Genomic DNA, 12057 nt, shown 5'->3' with positions numbered 1-12057 from the left:
AAACAAAATCTCTAAAATCTTTCCTAAAGCTTTCAAGAGAATAGTCACACATTACAAGAGTATACACTCATTTGAAAATACTTGGGTACCTTCCGAATTATCACTTCAGAATGGCACTGTGTAGGTATATTCCACATTAAGCTGCAGTGAAACAGTTGAAAGGGTAATCAACAATTAACTATATATCATTGCATACATGTTTTCCTCTAAAATAATGGCAGATATAAATTAGCTGAGTGAACACAAATGACTTGAAATAAATCTTCCAAAATATTTAAATTGTGTCGAGGAGGAGAGAGATCATATACCTCTTCCCATGCTAAGACAACCCTTATCAACACCATTTTTCAACTCCACCATGCCATGCAACACATACACACAAGCAAGACGGAAGGGGTTATTAAAGTAACTATTCAGAGCCCCAGACATTCACTGGACCACATTTTACTTGTAGTCAGTATTCAGATGCCACGAGGTTAGCAGTGCTATCGATTCCTCACTCTTCTGTTTCCTGCAGGCAGTAGCCCCTGGCAGGGCTCAGCCACTCCACGCATAAATCATGCCCTCCATTTGAGGTTTTAGCAGAGTTCTTCAGAGGAATCAGATCATTCATTGCTCAGATACTTAGAGCATTGTCTTCCATCCTGCTGTTGTTCTTGTGCATCTGCTGCCTGAATTGAATTGAGAATTTATTGCAGTGGAGGCAATAATCCCAACTTTAACCTCTACATAGCACAAAACATGCCAAGTAAACACAATCCCAACAAAAGGAAATCTTGAGTGACATTTTCTTCTGCCAGAGAAAATGCTTTCTGGGAAAATCTTATCACAACAAAAGGTTATTTGGAAAAATCAATAATCATAGTCCTTTATGATAGTTTCAGAAAAAAAGGTCAGTTTATGCCGATAGTAGTTTGGTACAAAACAGATGACTCACAATTTTGCATAAATCTGTTTCTACCTTATACAATAAGTCCAACATTATAAAAACTCTCCTTTATGTAAGTCATCGTGCTAATGCTTTGCGAATATGCAACTAAGAAGACATGATCCCTCTTCTTCAGGAGTTTATAGTCTAGTAGGAAGGAAAATATTTTCCAAAAATAACTACAATACCAAAAAGAAATCATAAAAATAAAATGTGGTATATTCCACATAACAAGTTCAGAAAGTGATATGGTATTTAATGAGCAGAGAGGTCAAATCTTGTTAAGAAATCTAGTTAGATATTATGAAAGTGCTAATATTTGAGATGGACCTTATAAGAGGAATAGGAGTTCATCAAGTAGAGATGGGAAGGAAGAATTTCCAGGCACAGAAAAGAATGACTGGGGTATAAAAAGTGTGTAGAAGACAGTAGTTCAGTTGCAGCCAGAGCATGAAGAGCCATGAAAACCAAGCAAGTAGGATTGACTCACTTTCTTATACTCTTGTACCTACTTTGCTGATACCTGAAAGCTAGTCTTAACTAGCTTTGAGTGAGTTTAACATAGAATATTTGAGATCAGCTAAACCAGCCCCCTCATTTTACAAATAAAAATATCTAAGTCTCACACAATTTTGGTGGCTTACCCAAACACACATTGTTAGTGGCAGAACCAGGAGCAAAGACTAAAAGACTGGATTGTAGGATATCTTAAAGGCCCTTTCAGTTCTAATGTCTATAAAACCTCTGTACGTGGGTTGACTAATCTTTCCTCTGTATACTGCTTATAACTTCTTTTCAGAGATCCACTTTAAAATTTGATTTTTTCTTTTTATAATGAAAAAAATTAAAATATACAGAAAAACTAGAATAATGAACACTATATATGTATGTACCTATCATCTAGTTTAATATCAACATTTTGCCATTTTGGTTCCTCCTATTTGATTTTTACTAAAGTGTTTGAAAGTAAATAAGGCATAACATTTGTCAACATTTTTATGGTTTCACATGAATGTTTGCTTAGTTTTTCAATGAAATCTCCAGACCTTCTCCTCTTCCTTTACCTCACATGAAATATCCAGCATTAGCTCCTATTCATCATCTAGTCCTATTCTCTCACACTATTTTTTCCAATAACACTATAGTAGTTTCACATGTAATTGTTTTCTCAGGACTGCCTCCTTCTTCTGATAACCTCCTTCCCTTCATTCCACCCAAATTGTTCGCTCAGGAGATACAACGATAAGATAAAACATCGCACACATTCTCTCTCTCTCTCTCTCTCTCTCTCTCTCTCTCTCTCTCTCTCACACACACACACACACACACACACACACACACCACAGTTGATTGGTCTAGAAGAAGGCTAGTGGCCCAAGTGGGGCCAATGAGCAATTTCCCATTGGTCTTGGACTTAGGGCCCAGAGAGTTGACACGGTCTCTCTGCAGGTGGACAACTTTCTAAGTGGAAAGTCTCAGCAGATACCAGTGGTCATATTTTTATTATGTGAGGAAAGATAGTCTGCGTGAGAGAGGAGGATGAGGATGATACTCAGAACAGAGTAGACAAATGGAGCAAGCATCCTCTATTATTATCATGAATTTTACTTTTTTTTGCCTAAGCTAATTTAAATTGGGATTCTGGCACTTGCAGCCAAAAGAGCATATATGTAACTGTTATTAATAGGAAGAATAGGGTAAAACCTTCAGGCTACCCCTGGCTAAAAGGTATAAGGACTACTCTAAACATTTACCCAACCACGAATTCAAACACTTGAAGAGAAGCTGTAATTCTGTGTATGTTTTGAAGGTCTCTATATACATATAAACACATAAATCTATAAAAACTAATTGTGCCTTGTCTTCTTTACTTACTGAAACAATAACAAAGCTAAATCAAAAATATAATAAACTTAATTTTCTCCTGTCAGTAGTTTGTATTTTGTGTTCAAAAATCTTAATGTTACAGTGTTTGCAATACATATATATGACAAAGGACTTTTACCCAGAATATTTAAAGAACTCCTACAACTCAATAAGATAACCCCGTTTTTTCAAATGGGCAAATATTTGAACTAACAGTTCACAAATGAAAATATACGAATGGCCAAGAACCACAGGAGAAGATGCCCAACATCCCTGTTTCACCAGGTAGAGATGGAAAGGATAAGGAGTGACTAAATCACATCAGGGATGACAAAACCATGAAGAAAATACCATGTAATATGCACTAGAATGGCTAAAATTTAAAAGACTGACAATACCAAGTACTGAGGAAGATGTATATATAGCTGGTGGGAATGCAAAATGATACAACTTGGAAAACGGTTTGGTAGTATTTTATCAAGTTAAACATACACTTGCCATATGTCCAGGCATATTCCACTCCTATATATTCCCCAAGAGAAATAGAAACATATGACCACAAAAAGACTTGTTTTACAAATATTCATAGCAGCTTTGTTCATAGTAGACCCAAACTAGAAATAACCTATGCTAGTTATCAATTTATTATCTCTCAGGTTTGAATCCACCCTTCTTTGTCCTGCTTTGTGAAACCAGAGCAGGAACCTGTAAGCATTTCTCCTCTGCCTGATGGCACAATGTCAGCCTTTGTCAAGTTGAAGGCACTAGAGGGACAGTAAAAGATGATATCAGCGGGAAGGCGTTCCCTTCTGAGTTGTGGTCCTTCTCCCATATTTTTATTCAGCGCAGGTACTAACACGTGGTAGCACTCACCTTTACAGCCCTCACTGGCCAGTTCCAGCCAGTCTCAGGCCTTGTTTTTCCCACCCTCAGGCTGCTCCCCCAGACCAGCTCCAAGCCGCCCACATCACGTGGAAGCTGCAGGCCGCCTGCTCTGTGGGCCAGCTCTGGCCTGTGTCCTTCGGCAAGTTTCTTCACCACAGACAAACATGCTTTGCATTCTGGTGGTGCTACACTCTTCTTCAAAGAGGTCTGAAACAAAGCCTGTGAAGAGCAGGGCACCCTCCCCTAAGCCCTTGGTTTCTTCAGAGTCCACTCTCCTGCAGCCTACTTACTACTTCTAGCTCCCTTACAGTTCTCTTTTATCCCTTGAAGTCATTAGCCCCCTTTTACTAGTTACCAATTATGTTAAAATTTCCTGTTCAAATGACTGGGTCTGTCTCCTGACTGATATATAACCTAGATGTCCACCCCTAGGTAAATGGATAAATAAATTGGTGTACTCATGCCTTGGAATACTACTCAGCAATAAAGAGGAATGAACTTCTGATACATGCAACCAGGTGATGACTGTCAAAAATATGCCGAACAAAAGATGCCAGATGCTAAAGAATCTGTACTGTATTATTCCATTTACATGAAGTTCTAGAATTGGCCAAAAGCAGATCAGTGGCAGCTTGGGACCGGGGGTGAGGTGGGGGTTAGGGGCTAGGGAATTGACTACAAAAGTGCACAAGGGAACTTTCTGGTGTCTGAAAAAATTTGATATCTTGATTGTGGTGGTGATTTCACTGGTACATACATTTGTCAAAACCCATTGAATTGTACTTTTATAATGGGTATATTTTAATATTTATAAATTATACCTCTTTTAAAATCTATTTAAAAAGAAAAAAGGCAAATGATTCTCGTCAATTTTTAATTGTATCTTATGTTTCAAAACTTTATAGTTGCTAAAGTTCTACTCATTTTAGTTCATTGACAAGAACTGATTCAAATTCTTACAAAACCCTTGTTCAATAGCCATTCTTTTCAGCTGGCATACTTTGAGGCAGTTTGGTGTGCGTGTGAAGGGGATGCCTCCAGGGTCACACTACCTGTGTTCAAATTTCACTTCCTTCTTCCTTAACTATAAGACAATCTGCTTCATGTTACTAAGCTTTAATTTCCCTACTCATACACTGGGGATTGAAATAGAGTCTTTGTGAAGTTCAAAGGAAATAATACATATAGAGAGCTTAGCATAGTGCCTGGCACACAGAAAGCACGGAATACCTGTAAGGTATTGTTTCTATGTGTCAGCCATTGTGCTAACTATAGTTTAATATACAATATCTCATTGTTTGACTTTGGCAGAAGTCATGGGATGGGTAAACCAATGCTTGGATATTATAATATTATAAGTATTTGAAATTCTTAATGAAAATTCTAAGAGGAATGTCCAGTCTTTCTTGGGTAACACCTCAGAATACAGCGGGACATGACCAGTTATAGTCAGACAGGTCCAGTGGAGATATCACACCCTAGCCTTGGACCTACTCAATAAGGTGGGGGTAACCTAGAATTTGTGCTGGTGCCAACAGCAGAGTTCGAATCTGATAGTCAAACATGGCGTCCAAGGTGGGCCACAATCTCTAGATAGTATCTAGACAGTCAGGAAAAGGGGTCATAAGATTTATTTGTTGTGAAAGGTGGCAGAAGGGAAAATCCAATGCAGGTAGCCTTCAGAAGTCTGGGCAAGTATTCAGACTCAGGAAGTCACAGTAGTCACGGTTTCTCTAGTTGGATTAAGAAGTGAAGTTGGTGGGTTGAATTGTGTCCTCCCAAAAGATATGTCCAAGTCTTAATCCCTGGCACTTGGAAATATAACCTTATTTGGAAATAAGGTCTTTGCTGGTGTAATTAAGTTAAAGATCTTAAGATGAGGTTCTCTGGATTTACGATGAGCCCTAAATCCATCCTTGTGTCTTTATAAGAGAAAGGCAGATTTGAGATACAGAGACATACTGAATAGAAGGCCATGTGAAGACAGAGGCAGAGATTGAAGTGATGTTGTCACAAGCCAATGAATGCCAAGAGTTGCTTTCAGACACCAGAAGTTAGGAGAGAGCCATGGAATGGATTCTCCCTCACAGGCCCCAGAAAGAACCAACCCTGCGGATACCTTAATTTTTACCTTCCGGCCTCTAGTACTGAGAAAACACATTTCTGTTCTTTTAAGCCACCAAGTTTGTGGTGATTTGTTGCAGCAGCCTTAGGAAACTAACATAAAGGGGAATTAGCAAGGGCCCAGTCTGAGAAAGGAACTGGAGAACTAGTTAAGTTACCCAAGTTGGACCCAAGATACGTAAGACTGCAGGGCTCATCGAAGGAGAGTGACATCTGCATATGATAGGACCCAATTCCAATAACCTAGGTACAATGACAAGTTCTAAATAGAAAATACAGGGACTAGATTTGGTAGAAGGTCTAGATTTGAAGCAGAAAATGAGACAAGAGTAGGCCTGGAAAATCACATTCAGATGTTTTCATCTCTAGGAAGGAAAACCCCTAAGGAGGCCGGAATCTGAGACAGTATTGGGTTTTAAAAGGTCAATAAACAATTTCATCTCTCTCTCCTAAGAAGAGAACCAGTTCAGAAGTAAGACACAGGACACCAAGAAATGGGGAACAAAATACAGATTCTATTACCAATAAAATGATTAGAAGAGAGAAATTTAGCTTTGGACAAAACAATTTGCTGTATTCCTCTATGTCCTTCCAACCTCCTCTTCCCTCAGGTCAGAGGCTGGCATAGTACAGGCCAGAAGGGGATATAAGAGGCCGCTGAGCATCTACATTTATCCTAATATTGCCGTTCATATAAGCTCCAGGTGAAAGGAAAACAGCTGCATCTCCAGGGCTTGCAACCTTGAATTAGATTCGCTTCATCCAGTGGAGAAATGAAGACCATGAATATCAGGCTTTGCTATCCACCAGTCAGGGAGAAGTAAGCAAGAGGTGAAGGAGGGGCCCAGGGTGCTATAGTAGTACGAGTCCCTCTGTATGGAAACATGAGGCAAGAAAAATGGAAGTTCCTCCCTAAGAGGTGGTGGTTTAATCTTCCTCCTTCATTGTGAAACATTTACATTGTTTGGGTAGGATTGGCCTTACTCCTAGCTCTATGGGGAGGCTTTGTGAACCTATGTCCCTTATAAGTGTTATTAATTCAGGGACAGACAACTGTCCTAAACTGGTCTAATTAGTGTGAGGTTCAGGCTTTTGTCTGACAGTTGTAGGTTATTGGAGTTGGATCCTATCTTATATGCAAATGCCACTCTCCTTTGATGAGCACACAAGGATGAAGCCAACATACAGAATGGGACAGAGCCAAGAGAAACTCTGAAAAACAGATTATATCATGAACTCTGGATCAAGTCACACAGGAAGCCTGTCTGATATCTAGAATTTGTCAGTAAATGTGAGCCAGTACATTCCATTTATTGTTTCAGCCAGTTTCAGTTATTTTCTTTAATTTGAAACTAAAAGTACACCTCCCAAATCAGAGGGTTGATCTCTAAATTCCCTTCCACTTAAAAAAAATTATATGCTAAATCTAAAAGGAAAGAAATATATAATTCCATATTCTGGGGGAAAAATCCCAGAGCTATCTCTTCTTAAGGAGGTGATAATGGGGTGCCACTAGAGCCTCAGGAAGCTAAGGCAGGCTCCCCTCAAGAATCAGAGCCCATAGGATGAGGAAGAAATCTTCTTAGCAGTCTTCTGTAGAAGGTATTTTCCTTAGTGGGCTGGGTTCCTTCTCACTAAACAAAGTCTGAAAATATAAGAATAGCTATTAAGATGTAGATTTTCCATCAGAATTTAGAATACTCAGACCCTTTGATTCATCAGTTCTGCTTCTCAGAATCTCTCCTACAGAAATATACAAGTGAGGGGCCGGCCCAGTGGCTCAGGCAGTTGGAGCTTCGTGCCCCTAACTCCTAAGGCTGCTGGTTCAATTCCCACATGGGCCAGTGGGCTCTCAACCACAAGGTTGCCAGTTCAATTCCTCAAGTTCCGCAAGGGATGGTGGGCAGCGCCTCCTGCAACTAGCAACGGCAACTGGAGCTGAGCTGCACCCTCCACAACTAAGATTGAAAGGACAACAACTTGACTTGGAAAAGTCCTGGAAGTACAAACTGTTCCCCAATAAAGTCCTGTTCCCCTTCCCCAATAAAATCTTAAAAAATATATATATATATATACAAGTGAGGGACATGTGTACAATGATGTTCCCTGAAACATTGTTCATAGTATTTTAAAAGTGGAGAGAATCTTATTTCTACCAAGAGGAAATAGTTGTATAAATTCTGATATACCTATACAATGCAATGCTAAGAATGAGGCAGAACTGATGGAAAAAAATTTTTCTAATATATGGAAAATATATTGGAAAATCAAGATAGAAAAATATATAGTGTGAATCTACAAAATCTACTGTTTGTATTAAAAATAAATTGTATACATATGTTTGTGCTTAAAAATGAAAGGCTGCCATTTTTTATTTTTCATATTTCTTCATTTAAAAAATTGTTTTACAATAGGCATCTATTGCTTTTTGTAATTCAAAACCCTTCTTTTTAAAGTGTGTGCATATATTTTTTGTGAAAAAAGATTATCAACATTGTGAATCATGGTTATATCAATAAGTCAAACTTATACTTATTTTATTGATTTATTTTTGACACTAATTCAAATGATGATGTATTCATATATGCATATATACACATGCATGTATGATCATTCATTATTCAACAATTCTTATTGTGTGCCTACTATACGCCAGGCAGTGTTCTAGGGATATATCAATGACTAAAAGTCCTATTGATAAATCGTGCTGTGCATCTATAGATAGCCTCAAAAATATAAGTAATTATAAATATTGAAACGAAGCAAAATATATAAGTTTATGTATGTATATTTTTCAATCATCAAAACATTTAATTCAGCCATTCAATGATGAGCTCAATTTCATGTCATAAAATTTGTAATCTTTGTCAATTTCATCTGTAAACCTAATGGTTGAAAGCACTGATTTGGATAGCCAACTAATATAACTACCAATCTTGATTGGGGTATATTTTGGGTACGGCATCTTTAGACTTTTACCACATGGCAGAATTTGAACCTGAGTTCTCAGTTCCAGACTTCACATACAATTTCTAACACCTCCTTTAAATCACAGAAATCTCACTCATCTATTCTCTCCCACTTTGAATTCAGAGGCACTGGTAATTAGTCCTACACAATTTCGTATTGCAATAGTAATTAATTCAGGCATACAAATCTATTCTTTCCAACCTGTGCAGCTAAGAGCTTCTGGAGGTCAGGCACTCTTTTCTCTTTCCTCCCATCCACACATAGCTCAGTTTATTCTTTCAGAAAATCGATTGACTAAAGGCATCCCTGAGCTTTCTCAACAAAGAGCATTCATTTAAACTAAAAATAGAACACAGATCCTCTGTGCTTTTCAGTCATAATCAATATTACTATTCATGAGGCAGTTATTTTAAGTTTAACCATTTAGACATAATCCCATTGTTGCATTAAGCTTGAAATCTTAGACAGAAATTTCAGTATATTTGTTCACCTCAGCTCACTTCTAAGCAATTGTAATCCCCGTGCTTACTTACAGCCCCTTCCACGGCGTCCTTTCTAAGGAGTAACTTTAGTTTACATAATAATTTTTGGAATACACTGTGGAAAGTACCTATTATGTTTTAGGAAAGCTATGGACTTTCTTTTTTTTCCTAAAGAATTCTTCTCCTATGACTATTTCCTTGAACTTCAGCATCCAACAATAATTAAAGGTAGCAAGAAAGATGCCGGGAGAAAAGCCAATTTAATTGTACTATCCTGAATAATTGTTTCTGACTTCCAGCTTGCTCATTGTGATTTTTTTTTTTTTTTTTGGCAGGAAATAAATTAATATCAGACTCCAACAATCTTCAAACAAGTAAAAATTATAATCTGGTGGATACCTATTTAAAGTAACAGAATCCAAGGCAACACAAGAGGCTTAATTTTAGATATGCATGTTATTAACTAAGAGTAGGAAAGAACATTATCTAGTAGTGAAGAGCCAGGAGCATGAAACAACCATTTTAATATACTCCCATTTCTTCAAGTTTTGACATGGATGAAATAACTTCCAACTCTCTGTATGTAGCTGCTCTGTCCTTAAATTTAGTTAAGTTTAACTCTTTATCACTTCACAAAATTGTTGCCTATCTAGGCTTATAAAGCACCAAACTCCTTGCCTTAGTTCAGGCTGCTATAGCAATAGACCACAGACTGGGTTGCTTAAACAATAGAAATGTATTTCTCACAGTTCTGAAAGCTGGGAAGTTCAAGATCAAGGTGCCAGCTGATTAGGTGTCTGGTGAGGGCCCTCTCCCTGGTTTGCAGACAGCCATCTTCTTATTATGTCCTCATATGGGGGGCAGGGGAAGAAGCAATGAAAAGAATACCTTATTTGGGGATATATATATATGCTATATATTTTATAGCTAGAAAAGTCAAAATATTGCGGATCCATCTTTTCAACATTGTTGGGTAAAAAATGAGTTCTAGAGACTCCTCTAAGGCAAAATATGGCCAGATTATAAAGAAGAACTCAGTCAATAATAGAATTAAAAATTTTTAACCTAAAAAATAAATTCTTGAGAAATGGAAAGCTTGCTAAGTTAATGTCTGAATTTAGACACTAAAATGTCTGTTTTATCTAATAATGTGTTTTTCAATGTTATCACTGGCTACAGGCAAGCAGGAGCTACAAAAAGGCAGCAATTAATGTGACAGCAGTTGAGTGTTAAGACCAAATTAGGGGTAATTATTTACTCACATTGCTATAATTGGAAGTGTATGTAAGGCACCCAGAAGCTACTATAAAGGAGGTTATGGATAAATACACACTACTTTTTATATTCGTCTTGCAATGTACGACTTCACAAAATCCTTTCAAAAAAACAAACAAACCCTAAAGTAAGTGAGCTATAGAAAACAATTTATAGTCTTGTATTCTGTGGTTTCCTTTTTTTTTTTTTTTTGAACAGCAGCCAAGCAGCCATAGTCACCAAACATTGGATAAATATTGAACTCTTTTTTAAACCCTTCGTTATGGAAATTTCCAAACATATACAAAGTAAAAATAATAGAATAATGAGTCCCCATGTGTCTATTACCTGGATTCAACATTTATCAACATGTGGCCAATCTGATTTCATTTATAACTCTACTGTCCCCACATCCCCTTCACACTAGATTATTTAAAATCAGCTATAAGGTATCATATCATATCATTTAACCAGAAAATACTGTAGTATGTATGTCTAAGAAATTAAGACTTTTAAAAAGCAAAACGATAATGCCATTTTCAAACTTAAAAAAATCAACACTTTAATATCAAATATCATCAGTAATATCAAAAGTCTTATGTATAGTCACCTAGTTTAGATAATATTTCATAGCAATACAAAATGTTTTCAGATTGAACTTCACAGGAATCTGAATTTTTGAGTTTAAGTATTTCCATGTACTTTTTTGGTGTGTTGAAATTATGTGAAAATGAATATATCTTATACATCATGAACCCATATTTGATAGATTGGTTGGTTGATTTTATCCAAGAACTAGAAATGGAGGCAGTTGGTTGTTTTCAGGACAAGAAACAGAGCAAAACTGAAATCCAACCTCTCCACTTTTGAAAATAATTTCTCTGAGTCCAGGGTGGAATGAGAAATATTTTGACATCCTCTTTCCTAATGCCAGGGCTGACTTTCAGCTGGTTTACACTGCTACTGTCGCATTCAGTGTCAAAATATTAAAATTCTTCTTAGAAGATAGGAACTGCTACTCTAAGACTTCCACTTTCTTTCTCCCTCCACCCAAACTCTGGCCTCCCTGGTCTTGGGCTAGAGGAGGCCTGGGCTCTGGTGGGCAACTCTGCTGGCACCCTAGTGAGTGATGCTTGGTGCCCGTTTGGTCCCCTCATCCTGATTGGCCAGGCTGTGTCCTACAGATAACCTAGTGGCTACTTGGGGAACTGCAGACTCCACAGAGTACCAAACTGGTTGTTACATATTTTAAGTAACCCTTTTACCTAAATCCCTTTATTGTTTTCTCCTGGTTTGGAGATTAGGGCTATGAGATGAGCGTGGACTTCAGAGTCAGATCTGGTTCAGATTGGGATGTGTTCTAGGCAACACATCTCCTGTGTTCTCGGCAAACTCTCAGTCACCGTGTCTTCATCCGTAAGATGGAAATATTAGTAATACTAACTCATCAAATTGGTGGGAAGATTAAATGAGATCATCCTCTAATGTCTAAATGTCTACATTTCTGATACAGAACTTCATATTCTCTACCAATTCCCCTCCTCACAC

The 12057-nt window shown here is 37.6% G+C and overlaps 1 long non-coding RNA gene across 1 annotated transcript in view; it reads right to left on the bottom strand.

Annotated features, from left to right (window-relative positions):
* Positions 1-337: 337 nt before the first annotated feature.
* Positions 338-12057, bottom strand: part of LOC141570122 (uncharacterized) — a 49046-nt gene continuing 37326 nt past the window's right edge. The window contains exon 4 of the long non-coding RNA XR_012494023.1: positions 338-671. This is a non-coding gene — a long non-coding RNA (uncharacterized LOC141570122). The remainder of the gene's footprint in view (positions 672-12057) is intronic.

Source organism: Rhinolophus sinicus, linkage group LG02, assembly GCF_036562045.2.
Source record: "Rhinolophus sinicus isolate RSC01 linkage group LG02, ASM3656204v1, whole genome shotgun sequence".
NCBI lineage: Eukaryota > Metazoa > Chordata > Mammalia > Chiroptera > Rhinolophidae > Rhinolophus > Rhinolophus sinicus.
The sequence above is the reverse complement of the archived record's forward strand: the minus strand, read 5'-3'. Positions and strand labels throughout refer to the sequence as shown.